We start from the raw sequence: 27,855 nt of genomic DNA on the forward strand, positions 1-27,855 counted from the left end.
TTTAGGCTGACTTAGCATACTGGCTTTTAGAAGCTAAGTAGACAAGTTAACTAATCCCAGGTCTTAACAACTAATGTTCAAACCCAACTTTCATTTCCAAATGCGCCCATACGTTTGAGAATGAGTCATAAGGTGTTTGCTGTGTGGTGGAGAAACAGACAAGCTGGGAAGGGTATTTTTATGTGTTTGTGAATCATTGTATATGATATTTTCCTCCACTGTGCTTCTCTGCCCTAACAGTTTTCTGCAATGAAATTCATTCAGCTGTACTGGAAATGTAGGCACTTTATAGAAAATCTTTAATAGTGCTAGCACAAATGGATGGCTCTTATTTCCTCCCTGCAAAGTGGCGATTTGCAAAACCACTGCCAGCAAATATTTACCCCCTCACCCCCCCCACCCCAGGCCATTAAACAAAGCCTAATGGAAATGCCTTCTGGCAGATGCAGCTGGGACCGACGTGCCTGTGGGCAGCAGTGCCACGAGCAAGGGCACCCGGGGGGCACACAGCAGCCACAGTGAGCTCAGGAAGCAAGCATCCTGCATCCCTAAGGCAGATGCATAATCAAACAGAGACACAGAAGACATCAGATGATATGAGGCACTGCACAGGTTGCCCAGAGAGGTGGTGGTGCCCCATCCCTGCAGACAGCCAAGGTCAGGCTGGACGGGGCTGTGAGCACCGCTGAGCTGTGGGTGTCCCTGTGCGCTGCAGGCAGCCTTCCAGCTCCCTTCCCACTCAAACCATCCTATGAGTCTATGTGCACAACCCTGCAAAGATCAATATGGAAACTCATGCACACAAACACAAGGGCGCGTGGCCACACCACTGCCAGCATCCATATAAACAAGCACACAGAGGGACAGCAAAACGCATAGATCATTTCCAACACTTTCCATCCTGGCTGTGACGCCTGTTTATTTTCTGGTATGCTCATCTTGCTGGTATTTTTAACATTTAATTAGTTGAGCCAGCTGCTTTCGCTTTACAAAGGGCTGCTTAGTTTTGCCTTGTTCTAAATGCGCTCCCTTTGTTAGCAGGATCAATGCACACTCTGGCCATGCTGCACAGCCCAGACCCCAGCACTGCTCTCTGCTGCATTGAGCTCTGGGCGCAGGAAGCAGTGGTAGCTGCAAGCTTTGCATGGCAGCAGCCAAGGCAGCCTGGACTTCAGCCTGGGCTTGGAGGAGAACAAAGCACAGCACCACTATACATTTCCTCTTCATGCCTCTCCTCTGAATGGGAGCTGAGAGCGACCTTATGCTCTGCAGATTGTTGTCCCTTGGAAACAGGATGAAAACCAGAGGATGTGCCACATAGAAGAAAGATTTTTGCCTGGCCGCAGTGGGGCAGGGATCCTGTTCCCCTTGGCAAGGGGATTCTCAGCAGCTGGAGTATAATCACTGCCTGTGTGGATGAAAGACATTGCTTTTTTATCAACAGAGCTCAAAAATCCCCCCTAGGAATGGGCCACAGGAGAGCTTTCTGTTTACACGTCCCCACCAGGCAGCTACAAAGGCTCTGTGAGCAGCCAGAGCACGCTGGCTCATCCCTGCCCGGGCAGAGCATGGCAGCTGGGTGGGGGGATTGCCAGCCCCACAGGTCCAGCCAGGATACCAACCCTGGGTTTTGGTCCATCATTAATGATGGATACAGGGCAGCTGTGAGCATCCCCAGAAGCAGCTCCTCCTGTATGCATTCATGGCTACAGTGCAGCCCCACAGAGCACAACTACAGAGCTACACAGCCACGGTGGTTACCCATCAGCTATACACAATCCAGTGTGTTCTGTTCTGTCCCCAGTCCATCTCCCCACTTTTTTCCCCTTACGCTCCTTGCAGAAGGGCTGAGGACGAGCAGCGGTGGCATTGCCATGATCCCATCCCCTGGCAGCTCTGCCCTGCATTGCTGCTAATTCATTGCTGGAAGAGATTAGGAGAGAAGCACTGTCCCCATTAAGGTCGCTGAAAGAGAGTCCATTGATTTCAGGGGAGCTGGGATTTCAGCCTGATTATCTCTATCACTCATGAAAATACTTCTAAGGAGTTTGCCTTTGGAAAAGGGCAGATTACCTCAAATGTCAGGCGTTAGCAAAGCACTGCTGCTTCCCCAGACGGACTTCCCTCCCCGGCTTCAAATGGCACAAAAGGACCCCTGTGCTATTCTATTCAGACCAGAAGAGATCTTACACCTTTAAAGAAGAGAGAAGTTTACCCGAGAATGTACACATGAACTTCTATCTTCAATAGTTCTAATATTTTTTTCTCCAAGGAAATAAATTTTTAATTGTTCTCATTCTTCCATATCACCTTTTAATAGGATTTGCTTTTTCATTGGAAGTCCAAGATGGAACACTTCGAAGTCCTCAATTTTCAGGCCCATACAAACCTATCACTTGCGACACCAACAAACAAAGCCCAAACATGTTTAATGAAACAGTTTGGGGTTTAGAAATGAACGCTTTTGTTTTGCTCAAAAAGCCGTTCGTAGCTCCAATCCCAAAGACTTTCTTCCCCCAAACCCCTTTAATCCAGCTCTAAAAACCTTCTCTTTGAGAGAGGTGTAATAGACGCGTGCTCGCCTGGCTGGATTTGCCTTCCTCCTCATTAGAGCTACCAGCTCCGAGTCCTGTGCTTGGAGGGAAATGAATCTGCTCTGGCTGCTGCAGATAGCAGAGGGAGCGCACACTTATCGCAGGTTAGCCCTCCGATAAAAGAACAAAAGTAGAGCTCAGCAAACGATATCTAGCAAACAATAACGTGCGCTTTCCCCGCTATTTTCCTTTTCCAGTTGTCAGTAAGCAAAACTTGATCGCTTTCCCTGGTGTCTTTGCCCCATTGGTGGCACAGCTGACCCAGGGTGGGGATTCTGGCGCTGGACACCACGGCTCTCCTGGGCGCACCTCCAGCCATGGTCAGAACCCTTCCCCTTTCTGAGCTTCAAATTCATTTCTAGCAGGTGCTGACATCAGAACTGCTGCCCATGCAGTCATTTCTGCCAACAAACTCATTAGCAGAGAAATTCATTGAGTGAGCACAAAGGAAGAACGAACTCAGGCTCTGCTGGCTGCTGCTCCCCAACCAGAGAGCAGTTAAGTGCATGCACTCCTGCTGCACACCAACCCACATGCACCTCCTCAGGCTCCTTGCACTCTTCCCAATGTACTTCTTTCACTTGGGGCACATCAAAGGTCTGCCACAGAGCTGTGATTCCACAGCACTGCAGCCCAGACTAGAGAGCCTCTGGCAGTAGGGATTCAATAACACTGCTCACCTGGGGACAGCCTCCAGCACAAAGCTGCACCTAAAACACACCTGCAGGTGGACGTGTGCTCCCATGGAGCCTGAGGAAGAGGAGCAATGCACAGAACATGCACTGTACGTGGTGCCCAGCCTGGGCAGTGCTGATACCAGCACAGCTCTGCCCCACCAAACCACAAGCTTCTGAAGCAACCTGACCACATTGCCAGGCAGCTCAGTGCCTCCTAGCACATGCCAACACTCTGCAAAAAGAAACATTCCCCCCTTGTGCCCCCAGCCATGCTCCCCTTCCCTACCTGGGGGCTCCACTTGCTCCTGGGGCACTCAGCACCTCAGCAACACCTGCAGAATAGACAAACTCAAGGGGAGAAAGGGCCCCCGATCCCCTATTTATCTCCAGGACCGCCTTTCTGTTCACACCTCACTCATCATCCACAGCTGCTCCCAGTGTCTGAGTGCTGCCTGTGCTCCCACTCGTGTGCAGGGCTCTGCTCCTTGTTCAGCCTGGCCCTGCAGCTCTTCCCTAAAAAGAAGAACTAAAGAGCATTAAAATCCAGTGGGAACCCAGAGAAGAGGTTCGGGGGGTCTGACTTATGAGGAGGCATAAAGGGATGTCATCTAGGCCTGTAAAAAAGTAAAGGGGCAGAGGGGAGATGTGAAGGATGTGAGAAAGCTGTGCAAATAATAGTAATAATAAAAATAATGTTTTTTATAAATTGCTCACTGAAGGGCGCAGAGGGGCCCGAGCAGACAATTAAAACACAATAATAATAAACAATAATAATTAAAATCTCATAAAGCGCATCATAGGAAAAAAAAAAAAAAAAGCCAAATATTCTGAAGCTCATGAAATCCTGCAGAGGACATAAAATAAAGGCAAAGGGGAAAACTTATCTGAGGTTGACCAAAAATATATCACATGTAGTAATGGGTTTGTGCTAAAGAGAAAGAGAGGAGAGAGATGGCAGCCCTGGGCAGGTCAGTGTGTGGTTCCCAGCCCAGGACCAGGAGATCTGCAGGCACTGGTGTTCCCTCCCTAGATCCACTTTAAAAACTGATTTTCAGGGAGCTGTTTGTGGCTACTGCAAATCATTTGCTTTCAGATAGTGTCTAATCTGCTAGCTTTTCAGCAAGTATTGGATTGCATTCCAGCAAACAGTGGGCATCAAATCTAAACTCAGCAGGATGCCTTTAAATGATGTTGTATGGGTGCGTTCTGTCATGTTGTCCCAAACTTCAGCTGGCAGGGGGATAACACATCCTGATTAGCAGCTGAAAGACGAGCGTGAGCTCTCACTCTCTTTCTCCATGCAGTTGTATGCGGATGTGTGCTCAGATCCTCACTGTATAGACAGAAGTCGGAGATCAGGGTAGTCTAAAATGCAGCATGACTGCAGCACACACAAGCAGAATGCCTCTGACAAGTTACACCAATTATACACCCGTTATTTGTCACATCTGTTCACTCATCAGCTTGCTTTTCAGGCATGAGACTGCACCTAAAGATAAGACAGCAACAAGAAAGTGGGGCAGACTGACGGTGCAGAAGGGCAATGTTTGCAAGTCCTTGCCCAGCACTGCTCTGCCCACCCTGGGATGATGCACCATAAATATGCATGCAGCGTGGCAACGGGGTACCACTGCATTTTGACATGTATTATATGTTGGAATAACTCAGAGGGATTTCTGCACAGTATAATAATGAGCGCGCTCGGTAATAGCCAGCTCCAGGAGAGGAGACAAAGCTGGAGTTACTGCACCTGCAGTTTAATAGTTGGAGAATTGTGATCTTAGAAAAGCAGTTTGCCCTAACGACATGATCCGTACAGAGAAAGCCTCTCGTCTCGTTTAAGCTGGCTGTGGGGGATGTTTGCAGCCAGAAGACTCGCAGAAAGGATGCGTTTTCTGACAGCAAGAAGGTCACCCAGGCTGAGAGCAGTGCTGTGTGCCTCTGCTGCATTGAAATTTCTGCGCCCTCAATTTGCCGTCGTGATATCAGCCGAGCATTAGGGACAGGGAGGCCAGGCAAGAAAATGCTTTTCTGATGGGTTTGGGAACTGGGAGCCATGGGGATACCTGGGGCACCAAGCTGCCTTCTGCGATGGGGAAGGGACAGCTGCCCACCAGTTTGGGATTGGCTCAGAGCAGGAGGACATTCCTTGGTCTCTGGCTTCCTTGCAGAGCTGGGGTTCTGGCACTGTCACAGTGCTGCCCCAGCTAAGGCAGGCTGGAACCCCACTCATACCTCACTGGGTCAGAGGCTGCGATTCATTGCCTTGCAGCTCTCCCGAGGTGGCTTTGAATCAAGGGTGTCTGGCATTGGGTTTAATTACATTATGGCATGGTGGGTGCACAGCTCTGTTAGGGGACATCTCACCCCAGCAGCGTCCTGCCCTTCGAAGGGAGGTGACACCACCTGTGTCCATTGTCACTGCACAGCCCTGCATGGCAGAGGGACCCTTCCTGACCTGCACAACCATTAGCTGGTCACCTACAGTGTGAGGGCTGATTAGCCCTGACTTCCATGTGCGGTTACAAACGTTATTATCGATCATAACATTACGCATCTCCTCTAAATCCAGCTACATTTAACCCAGTGACCTCTGACGGCCGTAATTCTGCAAGCTGCTGACGTGCCAGGTGAAGACACTGAGCTGAGAGGTGCAGTTCAAAGAACAGAAGGGAGGAACGTCATTCTCAGGGACCTGGACAGGCTCAAAAAGTGGCATGAGAGAACCTGATGATGTTTAAGAAGGCCAGGTGCAAGGTGCTGCACTTGAGCTGGGGAAATCCCAACGACAAAGACAAGGAGAACTCCTTGAGCATTGGGCTTGTTCAGCTTGGAGAAGAGAAGGCTGTGGGGAGACCTCATTGTGGTCTGCCAGTATCTGAAGGGAGCTTACAAGCAGGAGGGGGAGTGGCGTTTTGTGATAGTGGAACGACTAGGGAGGATGGCTTTACACTTAATGAGAGCTGATGTTAAACTAAGCTAAAGTAGGTTAGCTGTGAGGAAGCAATCCTTTGGTCAGGGCGGTGAGGTGCTGGCACTGCTGCCCAGAAAGCTGTGGGTGCCCCATCCCTGCAGGCACTCCAGGCCAGGTGGGATGGGGCCCTGGGCAGCCTGAGCTGGTGGGGGGCAGCCCTGCCCATGGCCAGCGGTGGCACTGGGTGGGCTTTGAGCTCCCCTCCAACCAGAGCCATTCTATGGTTCTGTGACAGGGAAACTTCTCCATGCTCCACGCCTGCCGGACATCAGCTGCACGCTGCCCTTTGCTCCCTTTGCCTGGTGATGCAGGATTCACACTTCATCCACCTGCTCCTCCCCTCCACGAGCCCTCAGATGATGCCCTCAGTGCAGCAGTGCTCCTTGCTCGGCCAGCAGCAAGCACAGACACAGCCAAGGATGTTTCCAGATGAACCCGGCTCCCTCGCTGCTCCGCAGGTAAACAAACAGATTGTTGTCGAGGGTTTTTAATTTCCTCCGCCACGGAGCTGCCGCGCACCTTTTACACAGAGACAGAGCCTTTAAAGACTTTGGGAAGCAATTCCAACATTTTCTATAGGCGCGGGGAGATAATTGAATGCTTTCAAAGGCCGCTGTATGGCAGAAGGAAAGTTCAATTTTTGCAGCACGGCGCATCCCGCATTGACCGACTTCAGCTCTTTGGCAGCGCTCCCCTTCTTTTATTCCTTCCTAGCAGCTGAATTACTCTCGCCGTTCTTCTGCGCCTTCTCTCTGATGAAGCACTTAGGGTTGAGAAGCAAAAACCAACCGAAAGTAAACCGAGACCCTTGCCATGAGATAAATAAATAAATAGGCACAAGCAGAGACTTCTGCTCCTCTGAGAGGGAGGAGAGGCGTCTGCTCCACTCGCGGCACCGATAGGCAGAAAGTCTCTGCCGAGCTATTTTTAGTCCTAACATTGCAGAACAAGACGCAGCTCCAGGCAATTTTCTTTTTTTTTCTCTCTCTCTTATTTTTTTTCTTGTTCCTCCTCTCTCTTTTCCTTTTTTTTTTTCTTTTTTTTTTTTTTTTCTTCTTCCAGATTTATTCATTCAGAGACAGAACGGACGTGGTGCTGTGAGAGGAGGGGGGGTCTCAATGTGTCCTCAGTGCTCCCTTGCAGTGCGGTTAGCAGGCTTGGAGCTGGCATCCAAGCATGGAGAGGGCTCATTCCATATCACTGCACTGATCTCTGTGCCATTCTTTGCCCAGTGGTGGCCATCCCCTGTCCCAGCTATGCTGGCACAGCTCTGTCACCCCGTGCCCACCGTGCTCAGAACTCCCAAACGAAGCTGTCCCTCTTTTCCTGCAACCATAGCAAAGAGTGGCGGTGTATTTTTTGCACAGTAAAATAAACATGTCCTTGTTAATGCACATCCCTTTGGAGGAAGCAGCAGGTGGAAGTGTGCGGGTGAAGGTTACCAGCAGACTGGAATTTAAAAGCAGCCAATGCCAAAGCACAATCCCTCCCTCTCCATGCTCCCCGCAGCTTGCGAGGGGCAGTGGGGATGCAGCAGATTTGCAGGGGAATTCAGTTCTTATGTTCACTCCTGGCGCCAGTTCCATGCCAGCTAATTGCATCCCGCTTATCTCTGCTCCAAAGAAAAGACTGATTTAAGGCTTGCCTCTATTGGAAGTGGCATTGCTTATGCACAGCTGCACGCACACTTTACAGCTTTGTGCTGTCCTGTGAAATGTCAGACAGACTTCTGCATGGAGTGAGCCTACCAAAATAAATAAATAAATAAATAATTGTATTGTATTTAAATATTCCTGAAGTCATTTAAATGTATTTAAGTCTTAATTCATCTTCTCAAAGTTCCTTTTCACTACATTAGTGTGACGTATTTGACAGAAAGATGAATGACATTATTAAGGAGTCTCTCTGGCACATTTTAGTAATAAAATCTTTCTTTCCCCCCTGCTTCTCTCTTTTTCTAGACATAAGGGCCTTTTGCTTCCTTAATCTTCCAGGGCTGTTCCTGGGTTTGCTGGGAGATGCTCAGAAGCAGCTCCAGAGCTTTCCCAGTGCAGTGCTCCACTCCCATTAGGGCTGGGCAGCCCCATGCACCCACAGCATGGCACTGTGCTGAGGGCCAGGCTGAGCCTCGTGCTCCCCCTAACAGCTCTGAGCAGACACCCTCTGAATTTATGCACTGCTTCCCCATTCCTTTTTGATTTATCATTTCCAGCGTGCCAGAGAAGTCACGCACATTAATCATCCTGACTTCCAAACCGTCTCCCCTAAATCATTTCTCATGCTGGGAGCCATTTGCTGAAGAGCCCCTCTCTGCTGAGCAGTGTCCCAAAGCCCCCTGCAAGGACACTGCTGTCCCCATGTGCAGCAGCGGAGGGAGAGATGAAGCTGGGGGGATGCCCAAACAGTGAGATGAAGCGGGGAGGAGAAGGGGGGGGGGGGAAGTCCAAACAGTGGGATGAAACTGGAGGGATGCCTAGACACTGAGGCTGCTCCCACATCCCAAAACTCCCGGCTTAGAGCGGTGTGTGCCCCACCCTGTCTGAACCAAATGTGGCTTAAAAATAGAGAAATTGCTAAGAGAAACTCCAGGCTTTGTGCGTGCTTCATATGAAATATTGAAGAGACGGCTCAGAACAGAGTTGTCAGTGCTTGGGGAGATGAAGAAGAAGCGAGAGGATGGCCCTGCTAGGCTGCATGGAGGAGGATGGCACTGAGGGATGCTCTCGGGATCACAGCTGGGTGAGGAGGAAGTGGAATCCCTTTGTTGATGTGCTCTTCTGGAGGGGAATCCCTCAGCTCCTGAGAACCCACAGGGAAGTGGGGAAGGTATGGGCAAAGGGCAGGCTGTGTTCCCTGTCCCAGATCACTGCAGGCGATTGCACTCAGCATTTATCCTCTCCCATCTCTACAGAACTCAGCCTCGAGTATCTCCCACTTAGCCCACCCCTTTTTTGACCAAAGGAGGCATTTGGGAGGAGGGGGGCTTGGAGCAGTGAAGAGGTGGAGGTGACAGCCCCAGCGTGCCTGAGGGGGCCCAGCACCGTGGATGTCCATGTCTCAGGGCAGCGTCTGTGCGTTCTTCTGATGCTGGGAGCAGTGAGCACAGGAGGGCAGCTTGCTCTGCAGGAGCATATTGCTTGCAACAAAGGAGAGATCTGCTGCTCTCTGGCTGTTTAGACTCTCCAAAGCTTCAGTGATCTACCTAGATTAGGCCTCAACAAGTTGAATTTCTGCTCCAGGTATTGCAGCTGCTCCTTGCTGAATAAAACATGCCATTTGCTCTGCTGTGCCCAGACGATGAGCTCCACAAATTCTCTTATTTCTTTTTCCATTTGTACACACGCTTGTGCTTTGTTGTGTTTTTGTTTTTTTTTTTTCCTTTTGGCAAACCTCTGCAAAGAGGGGCACTGCCTGTTGCTCCCCTTGGGTTCCCGCACTTAAGGAAGGGTTTTGCTGCTTTAATAAGCATCCCCTTGTTTGCCCAGTAGGTGCATCGGATGGATGCCGGTGCTGCACCCACACCTGAACTCCCCATGGGGCAACAGCACGGCAGGGGTAAGGACGATCCACTGCCCCCTCTGCACACTCAGATTGCTGCTTGAAGTGACTGCACAGCAAAGCAAGGCCAGGCCCAGGGGCTGAATTTCTGCCTCGATTTATGCTTGAGCTGAGGTGAGGAAAACAACTCGACTGAGACATTTGTATGGCGCCAGCCACAGACAGCATTTAAAACGCTATTCATTTCCATGGCTGTTGTTCCCATTTAGAAATTATCTCCCTGATAGCTGGAGGAATTTTCTGCCTGTTACATTTGGTCCAAGCTGTCCACTCGGAGTCTCTCCAGTTGCTATTTTCATTTACTTACAGAGAACACAGGCGGAATGGATTGTTCCTGCTTTGCACTGAAGTTTTTAAGTAATAGGGGGAAAAAAAATGACACTCGAGTAATTAAGAGATCAGACATTGAGCATTCTGCATTGCATAGGTAGTTTTGCATGAGTTCACACCAGCTACCTGTGGTTCCTCATACCAATTTAGTAGTTCCTGGGTTCTTTTCATACTTACTCTTGCATTTGCTCAGCAATTAATTAATAACCATGCCCACTGTGGAGTGGTGTGAGCAGGATCCCCCACAGCCCAGCACTGCAGCTGGAAAGGGCTCCATGCAAGCACATTTTCAGCTGCTTTTGCATGCATACACACCCCTGGGCTAACATCATCCCTGTCCTCCCAGCTTGCCAACCAGCTCTGAGCCCCCTCTGCAGCAGTACAGCAAGTGAGAGTCTTTTTATAAACATTTAGAGATCTAAGTTTGGCATCTGCTCCCATAATGATATAGCAGATCATTACAATTTGTGACATTCCACTATATAAACAGAAAGCTGTAAAACCCTGTAATTTAGGGAGCTGGATCAGGTACTCATGTGCTTTGCATAATCCAGAAGGATAGTGGGTTTCGGGCTGGGTTTTCCTTTGCCTTCTTTTTTGCTTGCTTGCTTGCTTTTTCTTCCCTCTGGTTGACATGGTTACAGCATCCCGAGGATGGGGTAATAGGACACAACACATGCATTTGGGCAGACTCAAAAATCTACTGGAAAACTGAAAGCACACTGCTTAGACACAGTCCAACTGCTTTATCTTCCCCTATTCCTCTTCCTCCCTTTTTTCCAAAGAGGCACTTGCATGACAGCATCCTTTCCCTTCCCGAAGCTCGTCATCCACCACTGCTCTTTCCTACCCAAGCCCTTCCTTCCCCGCCTGCACCATCAGAGCCGCTGCTGCTCTGACCCAGTGCTGCAGCAGAGCAGACCCAGGCATCGGGTGGGGAAACAACCTGTGGCAGGAGCAAGTGCTGACACAAAATAGATAGATGGAGGCAAAAATTGTTCCTAAATTGAATGTTTTTCACAGTTCTTCCAAGCGGTGTCTGCAGTACTTTAAGATTATTCTCTCCCGGGGGGCCTCATAAAAGCTGTAAATACTCGGAATAGCTTTCAAGGCTGGCCTTACGACAGTGCCGTTCTCAGGAAAATATATGCTAATGTGCATCACCATCATTATCTGGGAGACCTCGGAGCCGCCGCTTTTGTGTCGACGAAGAAAAGATTTCTGATTGCCGGTGTTTTGCTAAAAGTTAAATACACGCAGCCTTCGAAGCGCACGGGGAGAATTCTTAAGCAGAAATCTCCCGATGGCAGCTCCTGTGTGCCACAGCCCGGTTCCGGGATTTATTGCAAAGCTGTGGGTCACATTTTCTCTGCTCCTGGCACAGCAGCCCAGGGACATTGTGGGCGCAGGTGGGTTTCAGAGGTCCTGGTTGCAATCGATCTTCATTGAAGCTTTCTGCTTTTGTATACGGAGCTTGGGCAGCATTCCTCAGAAATCATAGAATCGGAGGATGGTTTGAGCTGGATGGGACTCTTGGTGTGCTGCTCCCTGCAGTGCACAGGGGCAACCACAGCTCCAGCAGTGCTCAGAGCCCCGTCCAGCCTGACCATGGCTGCCTCCATCACCTCTCTGGGCAACCTGTGCCAGTGGTTGTGGAGAGCAGGTTGTGCAGCATGTGCACACGTGGACTTCCTCACTCCATCTCCTGGAGAGTTCTGTACCTTGTCATCGGCACTGACATGCAACAGAATGGAAACAAGGCTATTTAAAGGCTCCCATACAGTATGGTGCTTCAAGAAAACCACACTTAAGTGTAAATGTCAACAGGACTGTGTCTGTAATGCTGAGCTACTTTACTTAATTGAGGCTAAAGGCACTGAAAGGGAAACAAAACTCAGGGAGCCGTGCAAATGGAAGCAGCAAAGCACCAGCAGATTTACCGTGCCTGCTCCACTACGGATCATTGCAGGCAGCCTGGTGCAGGGATGTCACCCATGTGTCATCCTTTAATCAGTCTTTAATTCAGGATGCTGAAGCTGAGGCAGTGCTTGCGCTCTGCTTCAGCTGCCAGTGAGGCCGCAGTGTGTGCAGGGCTGTGCTGGGGCCATGGGGCAGAGGGCAACTCACCATTGCCAAAGGGCTCTGGGCAGGCTGTGGTCCCCCTCCAGCACCCACATGGGTGCTGCTGGGCCCAGAGTGCTGCTGTGCTTCCTGAGGGTGAGAGAAGAGAATGGGCACAGGAAGGCACCGGGAGCCCCAGCTGGAACCGTCCGTCCTTCTCAGATGGGTTTGCAGCTCCCCTTGGTGGAGGCAGGCGGGGGGACAAGGGAGAGCCGGAGCGACGGTGGGGTCCTGGGGAAAGTCCTTGCTGTCCTCAAACGCTTCCCCAGAAGTACTTTTGGCAGCTCACAAGCTTCCAGGTTTAAGGATTACCGGTATCAATCTCGAGTGTGGGACGTTGTTTACGGCTGCCTCGGTACAGCAGCTCTGCAGTAATCTCATTCTTTGATCCCAAGGGGGAAGTCGAGGAGCTGGGCTCATGCAGAGCAGCGTCCCCAGGAGCTGTCGAGGTGGAACCTCTCCAGCATCAATGCCGGAGGGACCTGCCCTCACCAGGCACCCATCAGCACCAAATAGATCCTTAAAGTCTTCTCTCTCCATCTTCCAAAATGTCCTTTGCCTTCAAACTGTGTTTATCATGCATGATTGATATTTGACATTACGATGTACGGAGAACATGCGCAGCATCGCTCTGCTGGGACGCAGCACTGCTCCACAAACACATCCATCAGAGCTGCGTGCCACCCAGCACGGGGACAACAGAGGGGCTGTCCTGGGGGGAGAATAACGGCTCCAACCCCACGAGGGACCTCGCACACATCTGCGGGCTTCATGAGCAGAGAGGTGCGGAGTTCAGCGCTGCTTTTAAGATGGAGCCGTGGCAGCAAGCCTTGCCGAGCACAGTGGGATCGCTGCGATCAGACAGGCTGAAGGATGCTGTCTGCAGTCCTCTGCCCCGTGGGCTGCGAGTGCCCTTGAAAGATGGCTGAGAAATCCTTGAAGAAAGCGAGGGAGCCAGGGCTCCGGTGGGCTTGGCTTTCATTGCTGTGACCGAGGGGAGGAAGGGAAGCTGCATGGCGAGCGGCAACGCTGCCGGCTCCAGCAACGCCGAAGTCTTTAGCAGATGGAGATAACAGGGGAAGTATTGATCCCAATTTCCCTTTGCTGTCATTTGAGAGGCGGCTGGTGGAGGATCGCATTATCTTCCTGATACGTGCCAGTGCGCGTGTACATCAAGGAGAGATGGCGTGTGATTCATTAAGCAATTACACTTGTGCTGAACTACAAGTACAATGAACTCAGCTAAATAGTTGGAGGGTCTTATTCTCCTCCCCAAATAAGATCCTTCGTGTTCTGACAGAGTAAAAGGCTCCCATTAAGGCTCAGCTTCCCATTGCTGCTTGTGGATAATGCCCCAGGCATGAAGACAACACAGTTGCCCTGGCTGAAGATGCCCTGTGTTAGGGCAGGGCTGGATGCAGTCCCAGCAGGGTTGAGCTCAGCTCTGCAGAGACCTCAGGAGCCGGCCAGAATTAACAGGTCCTCATTGATTTTTGTTTAACTTCTCATTTATTACAGTGCTCTGGATAGAGATTAACTTTCGCCGCTTAGTATTTATTATTGTTTCAGCTGCTTTCAAATGGAAACTGAAAGCACTTTGACGAATGAATCAAGAGCTTTGCCCAGGTTCGCTGTGCCTGCTGTGAAAGTGCAATGGATGTTCATCCTCAGTTAGCAATGAGGGAACACAGAGTGTGGATGCTCGTGAGCTTGGCTGGGGCACAGAAATCCCTGCAGAGCCCTTGCAGCTGCCCCAGGGGCCTGACTCGATGCTGCCCTCCCTGCACACCAGCCCAGAAGCAGCTCCCACTGCTGCAGCACCTTCGCCTGCATTCCCAAAGGCATCAGCTGAGAGGAGGGCATGCAATCCAAGAAGCAGTTGGCAATCCCAAAGGCGTTCCTTGAACCAGCACACAAAGCAAGTGGTAGTCAAACAGAGCTGGTACTCCTTGCTGCCAGTTCGTGCTCCCAAAGCAAACCATTAATATGCATTTCTCTGACGAGCTGTAAGTCACTTGTGGTGAAGGGCTGCATCTAATTGATTTGAGATGCATCAGCCGAGCCTCACGACCAGCTCTGCTAGGCCTGTGTGTAATAAGTGCAACACACTGGAAAGAGGGGAATTACTCTTGACACTGGGATTATATCTCTGCCAAAGGCATCAATATTCTATTAAAGATATGTGATAACATAACACTAATTACCAATTGAGGGGCCATTAAAGGCAGCCTACAAACAGTGGTTCGATCTCACCTTTCAGATTAAAAACACCGCAATGATTTCCTGTTCCTTGTACTTTATTTCTGTTTTTTTCTTCCCATGCATAATTCAGGAATGCAAATTACCAGCAGATACCTCAAAGAGTTCTGTCTTCACCTGCCATCCAGGGGCAATGGCTTCACAAGCCTGGACTGAGCCAGGAAGGAGATATGTCATGTCTACAAGCCAAAAACAGGACAGAGAAAAGTTTTCTTCCAGTTGGGTTTGGCTGCCTGCCTGGGGGCAACGTAACGAATGGCCATGACTTAGCAATAGAGGAAAGCACAAATCGTGCAGGATGAACTGGCACCAGGCAGGCCTTGCAAAGCCTTCAAGCAGACCATGTAGGGGTCCAGCACAGCACCCACAGATGCCAAGCTCTTCAAAGGCCTCGGATCTTACACATGTTCTTCTGGTTGTAAAGGTTTTTTTTACCCCTAAGCCTAGCACAGTGATCACAAAGCTAAGGAAACCAAAGTCCAAAAAAGCCTCATCTTGTGGGGGCAAAACTGATTCTCTCATCAAGTGATTCAGTGGTTGGCAGCCCTGTCTGTGGCAGAGGGGTGGAACTGGAGGTCCTTCCCAACCCAAGCCATTCTGTAGTTCTGTGATTCTAAGCCTTGGTGCCCTACACAGCAAGACACTGTGCAAGATTAGAGCCTAAAAGACACAACTGGACTCCTCAGATGTCTCTGTGAGCACCGGTGTGTGTCAGTGGGCAAAGCCCAGCCTGGAATTTAGTTATTGGCAAGAATAGTATGAAAATTATTGTTAAAGAGGGAGTAACTTCCCTGTAGAGAAACAGAGGAATTAGAAACTGTCTCGTACTCCCAGCTGGTGTTAACAGCATAATTTAGCTCCGAGCAATCCTTCTGGAGGCCAGCATTGAAGAACATAACATTGAGGAGCACACATTAAATAAATGTCCAATAAAGGACTAAGTGCATCCCTGCGGGAGGCCGAGGAAGGTCGTGCTGGAGCCAGCAATGAGGAGCTGCACTTCTTCCTGCAGCCTCACTGCTTTCCTGCGTGCAGCAGCCACTGCAAGCCGTGCATTATTTTAATGAGACACAATAATATTCTATCAGTTCTACAAGCTATAGATTGAAGCCGCAGAGAGAAATAGTCTGAACCTCCGTATGATCAATCTTGTCAAAACACGTTCATTTAATCCCCTACAAATGAAAGGAAGATGTGTTTAAAATGTCATCCTTGGGGTCTGGCAGCCGGGCCCCTATAAATCAGCCAACCTGGGTAAACTGTGTTATTTAGGAGCTATTTGACAGCACGCAGGCTGAAAACATTCTTTAAGCCACGCACACGAGGTTTACATTATCCCAGGCGTTAAAGCGATGAGGATTTCTTTGTTTTACCTTCCTGTGAGTGAGTGCCCCCTGCGCAGTGGTTGCACTCTGAGGTGCACATGGAGAAGATGGATGGGTGGAGGTTAAGCAGGGACAGACACAACTCCCGGCAAAGCAAACTCACTGCCAAACCCGGGGACTAATAAGCTGACGGAGCTGACAAGGAGGGACAACCGCGTGCGAAATATCAGGCAATAACTTACTCTGCTGGGGGAATTCAGCCCTTATTCCGACACGGATGCTTCTGCAACCATGCAGCTGAGCATGCAGCCCCCAAAGCTGCAGCAGCCCCGGCTGCCTGCATAGGAGCAACATCTGGGGACACGCAGGTGCCCATATTTACCATGGGTTCGTTTCTCTCCATCAGCATCTAATTGAAAATGCTCAGGAATAACCTACCAAATTCTCTGTGACATCTTCAGAAAGGACCAACTTTGCACCCAGCAGTGGAGCAGGTGGGAAATGGAGCTGTTTGCTTTGCTTGGGCATCAGGCATCGATTATTTGGTTTTCTTTCATTCTTTCTGTATCACTGAGTGAGATACTTCACCTCCTGAATCATGCTCAGCTTAACCATCATGTCGGCTTAACCATCTTCATCCTTGCCAGAGGTAGGTCAGAAGGCAGCACCTGATACCCAAGGACACTTAGGGAGCATCCTGCAACCATTCCCCAGCTCCAAACTCTGTAGGACTTCCTTCTGGGGAGCAACACCGCATTTTTGGATGAACACCCACATGCCCATTTAACAGAAAGGATGTTTGACAGATATGACAATGGACAGGGATTGGTTGGGTTCTTTATTGGTTCTGAAGGTGCTTATATTTAAAACAATTTGTTAGGCTCTCTGTGATTTACTGCCGAGCTGGAAAATGGGGCTGAGTATTGATTCTTTGCCTTTTCTATTGCAAATGGGTGTAATGTTTTATAGTATGTCAGAATAATAGCAGTGGGCACTTTATCAATGTCAAATGTTAAAAATGATCAGCTATTGTGATATAGGAGATTAAATATGAAAGCTTGATGGGTATATAAAAGCAAAATGGCAATAATAAAGGGATTTTTATGTTCAACTCGTTGCTCTCCTGAATCTACCTGGGGAGCTATTAGAGCCAATTGTGCTGATCAGTGACATATCACGATGGGTTAAAGGACTGGAAAGCGCTGGGTTTCATTCCCTGGGGGGTGCTGATGTGTTGTGCAGCTGATCTGGGGGCTGGAGGCCAGCATTGCCCTTCCCCACCAGAACACTGCTGGCTCCCAGCTCTTCTCGCCATGCAGCAGCACAGCTGGGCAGCCGGAGGGCACGCAGCCCCAACCACACAGCAGGAACCCACACACTTCTGCTCATTCCCACACTCCTGTGACCCAGACAAGCCAGCTAATTGCAGTCAGTGAATGCACCCATCCAAAGGGCAAAGTCGCGATAGGGAACGCAGCACACCCCGCCAGGACAGAGTGAGGTTTTAGTCAGATTTTGCACAGCTCCCACTCAAAGTGGTGGTGAAAATGCAATCTACAGCCAATTGTCTCCTTTAATTGACAAACTGAATATCCTTCCGTGTGGATATCACCAGGCTAGCTGGGCCTTACATCTTTAATAACTGAAGCAGGAGAGCTTGTCAAACATCTCTTCGCTGCACCAAAGGGCTGAGCTTCTGAAAGCAGCATCTCAAAGTCATGTAGATGTGGGGAACAGCAGCAGCAGGAAGGCTCCCACTGCTGCTTCAAGAGCAGAGGAGAGCTTCCAGCAGCACAAGTCTGGGGTGGGAATGGAGAGGAGCCCAAACCCAGTGAGCTCTGCAGCATCACCTGCATGCTGGCGGCTCTCAACCCAGCTGAATTACGCCGTGCTGGAATTGCTCAAGGAAGGACTGCTTCCACCAGTCATTATTAAAAGTTGCACAATTACTTTGGTACAGAGGAAATGTGTTTTAAAAAGCAAAGAAATAATAACAATGATGATTTAAAAAAAAAAAAACAAAAAAAACAATCAAATAATTCTGGAAGCCCAGACTCCAATTAATTTTTTTTTCAAGTTGTTGTAAGCAAGAGGAAAAAATGCACAGGCAGGACAAATGTTCTCCTAATTACCCAAACACTTTATTAAGCAGCGCTAATTAAAGCATTTCTTGGAGTCTGACAAATGTCTGGAATTGCTCAATTTAGAAGTTAGTTTTGACTCCAGTAATGTATGCCACATTAGAAAGTTATGGGGGGAAAAGTATCTTTCAACTCATGTTTTTTTATTAGAGCTGACAGCAATAATTAGTTATTTGCTACTAATGGGGCAGCCCCTGGAGGGGAATTTGTGAGATGGATGGACTGGGCTCATTCCAGCAGTAATTGCTCTGAGCCTCGGTCAGAAGCAGTGAACAGATTGTCCCAAGCACTGCCCCTCCACTTCACAGCCACCCTTTGGTTCCCTTACAAGGAAAAGCAAGCGGGATGACCTGCTCTGTATCTTAGGAGAAATAATTCCTTCAACCAGCCGAGGAAGCACTGCAGCACTGATCACAGCAGCAGCAACAGGCCCTGCTCCAGCAGACAGAAGTCACGCACCGGCACGCAGTTGCTAAAACCAAAGTTCAGCAGTAATGGGAGCAACGTGGCGTCTCAGCAAATGAAGCTGAAACTCTGTGATTGCGGCCGCAGATTTCCTCGGAGCCATTGTTTTGCTGGAAGTCGGTATTTTGTGCAGCTCGGTCCTAGCAGGCAGCCAGTGCCCAATTAGCGACAAGCTCCTCACTCCGAGTAGAAGTAATCCACATTACAAACGCCATTTGTTTTGTCCCAGAGAATAATTGATCATCTTTTTAAAGGGGCAGTGTAAAAACGTTAGGCCTGAAATTAAAGCTTCGCCCAGCAAAGGGAAACCTGAATTCGGCATTCAGCATTTATGATGGATTTTAACACCATTGCATCTTGCAAACCGCCGGAGCCAACGGATTGCACAAGAGCCTCAGCTCTTGTTAAAAGCAGATTTCTGGTTTTCTCAGATACAGAAAAAGCCCTGAATGCAGGAAACTAATGAGCTGCGTGGATTCAGAAATCAGAACGCAAAGAAAGAGGATCCAGATTTTCTTTTCATCTCATTTTTTTTTGAGCTTGACACATAATTTTGGATGGCTGGGTTGTCAATACCTTTTGTTTCTCATCTTTCCTATAAACTGCAAATGATCCAATTATAGAGTAAAAGGGAGAGAAAGGGAGGAAAGCAGGAGAAATAGAATAATCTATGGGGGAAAGAAAGTAGCTGAGATGAAAAGCTAATGAAATGACAAATGTAACACCACTCAGACGAATTAAAGGGGATTTAGTGTCAGACAGAGCAGGGAAGGCAAACGAGTGAGATCAACCCAAGGGCTCAGTTCTCATCCTGCGGCTCCAGGATCTCTACTTGATCCACTCTTCTTCCCTCACTCCAGCTCCCATTCATGCTGGAATGAAAGAGTAACAGAGGAGAGCTATTCTGAGCCCTGGCTGAAACACATCACAGCCACTTTGTGTTACAAGGCTTGTGTTTCTTTTGCGTTGAACAGATTTGCCATGTTGTAAAACAAACCTGAATTCAACCAGAGAGGATCTCTGGAGCTTAATGTTGAGAAGCTCCATTTTTCTTCTCTTTCTTTTTTGAAAGAGATGGAAAGGAAATGTGCCACAGGCTGAGAAAGGCACTTAAATCGCACTCGCACAAGAGGTTAACGGGGAAGCCTTGACAGGTATGCTAATGCTCTGCTATTTAGTCTGTAGGAACTGACATTAAAAGGCCTTGGTTAAAGACATGGCTCAGTGTTTGAGCAATTTAATGAGGTGTTTCACATATCCCGACCTTGTAGGAACTATCACAGCTTTCCAAATGTTTCTGGTTGTGTTGGCCACTTGGCCTGACATCCAGGTGCACTGCTAACCCAGGAGCTTGGGAGCCAAGGAACCGTGCCTGCACCTCCCCATGCATGGGCAGCGTGGGTAGCACAGGCATTGTGAGCACTACAGGTGCTGTGGGCACTCTCAGTAACCTAACCTCAGCCTAACCCTAACCTAAACAGAACCAAAAAAACAACACAATGAAATGAAATGCAGTGCAACACAACGCACTGCAATGGAATGCAACGCAGCCTTAGCACCAACCCAAATGCAAAACAACGGAATGCAATGCTTTCAGGGGTACAATGGGCACCATAAGCACCGAGAGCATTGCAGGAACCATGGATACTCTGGATATCGTGGGTATCATGGGCATTGAGGGCACTGTGGATGCTGTGGGCATGGTGGTACTGCATCAGTGCAGCCTCACTAAGGCAAGCAACACCACAAAACCTCTCAGCATATGCCTGAGCTGCCAGCAGACACCATTACCCAAAACCACAGGAGAACGTGTGAGCCACATCAAGCACGGAACGCCTCAATTTTGACCTTTAAGTTTCTGAAGTCTCTTTTAGTGCTCCTTCCTAAGGATGGAAGGCCGATTTGACTTCGGAAATGGAAAGTTTTGATCAAGAAGTTAAAACCTGACGGTGGGACTACGTAAAACCAAGCACGATCCGTGCATGATGCATCGCAGCAGGCCTGGCTCCTGCAGTGGTGGCAGCATGAAGGTTTGGCTCCCAGTGGCAATGCCACATCCATGCCACGTCCATCCCACCCCCATCCGCCTATAGGAGGGGCTCTGCTGATGTACAATCCCAAATTTCTCCTCTTGCCTTCTTTGCTCCCATTCCTTTAGAAATAAATTAGCGCAGCACATTTAAACAACAGGCTCTTGGGACTCACACAGCGTTGGATAAATAGACATCCGAGTGACTTCGCATTTAATATTTTAACGTCCTGGGGAACAGCACAGCAGGCAGCGCTTTGCCCAGCCCCAGCACAGCGAGTTATTTACAGGTCGTGGTGCGCTCAGGCAGGGGAGCTCCAGGGCCTGCATTTCTCTTTCTCTCCATAGGAGCTGCTGTGTGATGCACATAGGAGGCATAGGCAGGGATGCAGACCATAGGAGGCTGCAGCAGCCAGGGCACAAACTCCTGATGCCACAGAGCACAAAGGGCATCTGTAGGCTATCTCACAGGCTCAGAGATCCGTGGCCATTCATTCCAACTCAGTTTGGCCTGTAGGCCAAGTGTTGAGAGCAAACGTGGGGTCAGCCTGAGGAACCCACCTGCAAACCCCTCTCCTCTCCTTCCGATCCCACTGGGCTCCCATTGCAGCCCCAAGGATGTGGACTTTCTCCCCACACCCTGCCAATGTTGGGAAGTTAAACCTGGCAGCAGAAAAGCCACGTCATCTTAAAGCTTTGAAAGGAAATACTGAAAAGAGCAAAAAGGGGTTTTGAACTTTTTTTTTTTTCCCCTTAAACTCAAAAAGAAAAAAAAAGAAAAAAAAAGGAAAAAAAAAAGCTTTTAAAATAAATAGCTGGCAATGTCTCTTGTTTGAGTAATTCTTTGCCAGCCATAAATGTGTCACTCTAAAGTGCTTTATTTAGAAATAAAAAAAAATGTTTTTCTTTCTGGAGCGCTCTGCATTACATCAAGTTAAAGGCTGGAAGCAGAATGCTCTGCTCCGCATACCCCTCCCTGCTTCATACATACATATATTCCCCCATAATATGATCCACGTTATGAAAATATTTTTTAAAAAAATAGAGAGAAAAAAAATAGAGAGACATCTGGCTCTCCCACACATCTGACATTTCCCTTTATGCCTGGTTTAACTTTTTTATGACTGCCTGGGTTCGCTTCGTCAGAGAATTTCTCCCTTCAAATAAGTACCCTGTTTTATGTAAGAAGTTTTCCTTCAGACAAACCCAGTAATTTTTCATGTTAAAACATGGACACTTTGTGCACTTTGGAAGTTTAAGAATCCTGCGGATGTGGACGTAAAATCTGAATTTATTCACACTGAAGTCCCTGTGTCTAACTGACCCTTTCATGACGGAAAAAAGGGAGAGATGGGGGGTAGGTACAAGCTTCATTTAGGTTCTGGGTCTGAACACTGAGACCTCTGCAATAAAAACAGGCTGAGGGAGTTGGGCTTGTTCAGTTTGGAGAAGAGAAGAGGAGACCTCATTGCAGCTCACCAGTAGTTGAAGGGAGCTTACAAGCAGGGGGAGTGACTATGTACTATGTATGATAGTGACAGGACAAGGGGGGATGGCTTTAAGCAACCAGAGGGGAGATGTTAGATGTGAGGGGAGTGAGGATCTGGCACTGCTGCCCAGAGAGCTGTGGGTGCCCCATCCCTGCAGGCACTCAAGGCCAGGTGGGATGGGGCCCTGGGCAGCCTGAGCTGGTGGGGGGCAGCCCTGCCCATGGCCAGCAGTGGCACTGGGTGGGCTTTGAGCTCCCCTCCTCCTGAGCCTTTCTATGATTTGGTCCCTTGGGAGCAAGGAGCCCTGGTGTCACCCAGAGCTGCAGCACAGGGTCACCCCTTTGGGCACCATTTAATTGGGAGCAAAGGAGTATCAATACCCCACAGCCCACCCCCAGCACCCACCTCGTCATCCCATGCATCACTGACAGCAGCACAGGATCACGTCATGCATGAAAGCAGGACACATCCTATTGTTCAGCAACAAGGAGGGGGAAAAAAAATAAAAGATCAAAAACAAAAAAAAAAAAAAGCCAAAGACTTAAAAGACCAAAATCATTTCTGAAATAGAATAGGGGGAAAAATAAAAAATAAAAACCCTAACATGCCTTATCACAGCGGAGAACAAGCGCTGTGCAAATGTGTGGGCCTGTGAGTGGCGTGCAGGTTGTTTTGAATAGACGTGTGACATTGTCAGGGAACCTTCCATTGTGCCTCTGAAAGGCACTCGCAACATTGCATGAAAATCAGTCATTTGTGTCACCCTGAGACTGGGAAAAGATGCCGGAGAAGGGTAGGTTTTTTTTTTTCTTTCAATATATTATTTTTTTTTTTTTAAGGCAATGTCTCCAGAATAAGACCTTCAAAGCCAGATAAAGCTTATTGCTGAAAGGCATTGAGAAAAGGCAAGAAAGCAAGACTTTGGGAATGTGCAACAGCCTCAGCTCTTCAGATACACTGATACAGCCCTCACTGCCCACCCTCACCGCACACAGCACAGCTGTGGGTACCCCCAGCCCCACCATGAGCACCAGCACCCACAGGGACCCCGCTCCTTTGCATGTCCCTCTCCCAGACTGTCACACAGCAGCACTTTCCAGCCCTGCCCCACAGTGATACAGAAGAGAAAACCTCTGTTCCCGGGAGCAGCAGCTGGGGAATTTTAGTTTGTTTCTTTTTAACAAATGCACTTTCATTTTCAGCCCGAGTTTTGTTTCTGGGAACAAAAGAAACGTTCTGCCAGCTCTAATTAGCTGCCCCAGCCACTCACAGCAAGGGACTCTGATTGAGTCTTCTCTTAAATCCTTCTCACCTTCTCCAGGTGGGCACCCCATATTGCCACCCTGATTCCATGTCCTTGGGGAGGACGCACAGGGTGTGCGGACAGCTGTACTCCTGCACACAGCAGGCTGGGGGACATTGAGTGTGCCCCCACATCCCTCCCTGTGCCCCCACACATCCCACCTAGCAGCTCTAGGGTGAACCTGTGGGCACCAATGGAACACCACCACGTCCCCAGGGTGCCACCATGCTGCCCTGTGTCCCTGCAGGCTGGGCTCAGGTTGGGACAGAAGAGGGTTTGGGTGCTCGGCATGCTCAGCCCCAGCTTTCAGCCTGCATCCAAACACCTAATTAAATTTTCAGAGCACTAACAGCTCAACACAAATAGCTGCAGAAGCCAGAGGGAAGGCAGGAGAAGGGCAGAGAGGGAAGGAGGAGGAGGGCAAAACAGAAAAAAAAAAATAATTAATTAAACAAATAAACAGGGAGAGAAATAACAGAGGGAAAATAAAATAAAACAACCTGCAGCCCTGGCCACCCGAGCACTCATTAACAGCAGGAGAGAAAGGAAGAGAAGTGTCTCATTGTCTGGGGCTGTCATCCTTCATCCTGACGAGCACTTAGGGAGTCACGACCCCTTTCAGCATCTCCACACAGACCATCAGCCCCGCACATCGGTCACCACCACGTCCCTGCGTCGTTACAGGGATACGGGGGTGGGTACTGCACCACCGCTGAGCAGGGACACAGCAAAGCCTCACACCACCGGGTTGGCACCGGCGCACTGCAAAGCCTTTCTCCCCCACAATGCCTGCAGCTCGGCGTGCTCTGGGAGGCCTCGCTGTCAACAGGCACAAAGCAATTATTAGAACTTCGGTTAAGGCAAAAAAATAATAATAAAAAAATATTAAAAAAAAAAATCATCATCTGCTTGGATTGGATCCAGGAGAACTGGCATTAGCGGAGAGGCCGACAGATGGGGAGATGGACAGGGCAGAGGCAAAGAATGAGCAGCAGAGCTGGAGAATCTGCAAAGTTGTGGTTTCAGTGCTCTGCAGACAGAAGATTTCAGCTGAGGCTGCTCCCCGGCATCACAGCTTGTTACCTTTCTGCCTGAGCTCCCTTTGTGCTTTATTATAATTTTAAAGCATGGTTAGCACTGGTGAGAGATCCTGAATTGACAGCCCCGGAGTGATGCCTCCAGCGCGCTGCCCTCCCACTCGGGTTGCTGTTGTTATTTGTGTACTCGCCGCTCTGACAACGGGCTGATCACTGCGCGGATAATAGAAGCAACCCCTGGCTCGGCAGGTTCAGCTCCGAGGGGGAGAGGGACATCAGAATTCACCATCAGCTCCAGCCGCCGGGAAATAAAGGAGCAGGGTGCATTTATGGCGACAGAATTTGGGGACACAAAGCGAACGTTTGGAGGATTTGCTTTGTAATCGCTTCTTGTCAGCAGCACTAAAGTGTTTGGCCAAGGAGGGGATGCTCCCCGTGCTTGAGGTGTCTGCATCACACTGCACAGCAGTGCTGGAGTCCACCTCCTCCCTCCTTGATAGACTCCTCTGCTCAACCTGTTGTGATTTAAATTAAAGACAGCTGGCCTCATGCTGAAACCGGTGTCACAAGGCTTTTAGCAGCAGCTTGCCTATCAGTTTACACTCCCTCCTCCAGTTATCCCAGGATGCTATAGCTCTCTTAGGTGGGGTTTATCATGACACAGAACAAGCACTGTCAGCGCTCACTCTCAATGAAGCGACAGCTCCAAACACACCAAACGCCTCTGGATTTTCTCTGCAAACATTGCTTGTTGCTGGGAACTCTTGTTCTGCCGGACTGTTTGCTCCTCGTCAACACAGAGGAAATTTGGCTGGGTGCTTCAGAACCTCTAGAGCAAACACTCTGCAGTTAGTTAAGCAAAAAAGCAAACATCTGTTAGTGAAATGTAGAGGAAATGGGGATGCTGCTTTCTCCTTTGCCTTACACGGATCGGAACAGCAGGGGGCTGACAAGGGCAGAGCCCCCAGGGCCACGCTAAGGCAAAAAGGGGACACTGATATCAGCCCCGCACAGAGCCCCAGTTCCTGCTTCAAGCTCTCCCTTGCTGGAGCAGGTTCTGCCCGCCCTGCTGTGCCCCCAGCTCTTTCCATTTTCTCCTTTGCGGTGCCTAATAGCTGTTCTCATCTCCAGAGCCCCTGTAAGCCTTCTCTCCTCCTCCTTCTCTGCAGCTTCCAAGCTGTGATGCTGTGCTCACCATCAGCTTCCATTGTTCTACTTAAAAACTCACCTCCTGCCTCCACCCCCATGCCTGGAAGAGAGGAACCTTCCCAGTGCCCCCATGGCACAACCCAGAGGATCCATCCCACCTCCAGGCACCGCTGCTCCCATCCAAGGCTCAGGGTGCTGCTGTGAGCTCACACCAGGATCTTCCCCCTTGCTCTGGGAAAGCTTCTGCTGCTGGTTGGGCTCCCAATACTTAATTATTGGACACTGTGGAAATTGACTCCATGTTCCATTTTTTTCTGGTTCCATGAAGGACACTCCAGCTCCACCAGAAGTTCGATTTATTCTTTGCAGTGCATTCATTAAATCCCAGTATCTTACTGCATTATTTAATGGAATTGATGATGTAATTAAGCTACAAGCAGACATTAACAACCAGAAGCATCGGGGAGGTTTAGGACCCTTTACTGCCCTGTTCACAGTGTTATACAGCTCCTAATTTCAGGCCAATTACAGCAGCAGGTTGGGGAAAGCCATGCACTGCCCACATACTGAACACCAACATGAGCTCCATACAGGCTGTGCTGTGAGGCTGCCCCAGCCCACACCACGCATCCAGGAACACTTACAGGACAGCAGTGATGCTTTCTACCCTTTGCCCAACTCCACATACAAATTCCATGAGATACACTTCTGCTTGCTGAACACAAAACCCCCCATGCTGGGTTCACACCAAGATCCAAGTGCTGCACACCCTGCACACCTCCAGTAAGATGCAGAGCCTTCCATTTCAGGTTTCATTGTATGGGAATAACTCACTCTTCTCCTTGTCAAGGGAGAAGGAAGAGAATTTGGGGCCTGTTTGTAAATGACTCCATGATTCACAGAGGCAAGGCCCAGAATTTTTATCCTTAAAAGTGCATCAAAGCCAAAGCCAAAACACCTCCAAAGCACACACGACCTGATTTCACCAGCACAGAGGAAAGTTATTCCAGGACAGTGTGGAGGCTTCAGATAGCAGATCTCCCTGCCCAGGCACTCCTTCCTCTGCAGAAATCCTCTTTTCCTCCAATTGCAATCAGGTCTGCTTTGGACCCTCTGTTTCTTAGCAGCAAGAAGGACGTATGAAATAACCCCCATACCCTGGGGCTGAAAAAATACCAACACAGAGCCCCTGGCACCACTGCTTTCCCAGCAGATACAATGCAGAACCCAGGCAGGTAAACACTTGCTGCTGATACTTGCTCACCATTGGAAGACATTGCGAGAAGAAATCCTCACTTCTGGTTCCTGATAGGGAGGAGATGATGCTGAGCAACATCTGGGTGCTGTAGGGGCAGTAGGAAGGCTGCAAGCTTTTCCCTCCTGCCTTGTTCCTAGAGCAGCAGCTTGCTTTTGGTGCCATAAGCATAGAGCTGGTGCTAAACCTCCCCAGGGCTTTGTGGGACAGAGGTGAAGCTTTAATAATCACTGCGATTGCATTAGGAGATTGCTTCCTGGTGCCTTATCTGCCCAGAGATATCAGCAGCCGGGATCTTATCGCACTGTAATTACCAGGTCTAGATTTGCACTAATTGGCTCTCTGGAGTAAAGTTACCTCCAATCTGTGTATTATGGGTGCTCAGCAGGAAGCGATTTACAGCTGAACAGGTTCTGTGTGATGATCTCACAAGGATTAGCTGTGGCCACAGCCTGGAGAGCAAGGAGTGGGCATAGAGGATCTGCCTCTGCCCTGGGTCCTTCTCCTGGTGCACAAAATGGGGGATTTGAGATGGGCAATGCACAGCACCCAGTCCTCTCCTTTGGGGTGCACAGTGCCATGCTCAACCAAAGCCCAGTACCAGCAGACTGGGCTTGTGCTGTGCCTCACAACTGCCCACTTCAAAAAGTCTGCTCTGCCTTCCCAGCAGGCAAAAAGGGCCCAACAACAACTAGAAAAGGTCTCTGGGAAAATGCAAAATTTACTCTGAGCACCTGTGGGGTGCAGCAGCGGAGGAGGAGCAATGTTCCTGAACCAAAGCACCCACCTGGATGCTGCCCTCTCCCTGTCATTAATGCTATCTGTCTCTGACTTTAAGTGATATTTAGAACCTGGGACCCTCATTAGCTCAGCAGCATGATTTAAAAAAAAAACAAAACAACACCAAAACCAGGAATGCACTTGAGATGCTGCTTCACCCCTCAGGGACTGCACTGCCCTGATCAGAGGCAGATAAGGAGAGCGGTGGGTTGGGATGCCCTCAGCTCAGTCTGTTTGTTCACTCTCTGCCTTTTGGTGATGTTTGGTTTGTGTCATGGGATAATGTGATCTCTGTTTAAGAGGGAAATGGATCCAAATAAGGGGTGGAGGATGGGTGCTCTGCAGTAAGGGCTTCCCCGTGGGACTGG

The 27,855-nt window shown here is 49.3% G+C and overlaps 1 protein-coding gene and 1 long non-coding RNA gene across 3 annotated transcripts in view; one reads left to right on the forward strand and one right to left on the reverse strand.

Annotated features, from left to right (window-relative positions):
• The window catches only part of APOC3 (apolipoprotein C3), a 297,981-nt gene that overhangs the window by 129,706 nt on the left and 140,420 nt on the right, over positions 1 to 27,855 (forward strand). The window lies entirely within an intron of this gene.
• LOC125703739 (uncharacterized) lies at positions 787 to 3,630 on the reverse strand. 2 transcript variants are annotated; one of them, XR_007380956.1, is made up of 3 exons: positions 3,558 to 3,630; positions 2,074 to 2,192; positions 787 to 1,408 (listed from the first exon to the last, which is right to left on the reverse strand). It is a non-coding gene; the product is annotated as an uncharacterized LOC125703739 (long non-coding RNA). The 2 variants fall into 2 exon arrangements; XR_007380955.1 differs by having other exon boundaries at positions 787 to 1,923.

The sequence above is a fragment of the Lagopus muta genome, chromosome 22 (assembly GCF_023343835.1).
Source record: "Lagopus muta isolate bLagMut1 chromosome 22, bLagMut1 primary, whole genome shotgun sequence".
NCBI lineage: Eukaryota > Metazoa > Chordata > Aves > Galliformes > Phasianidae > Lagopus > Lagopus muta.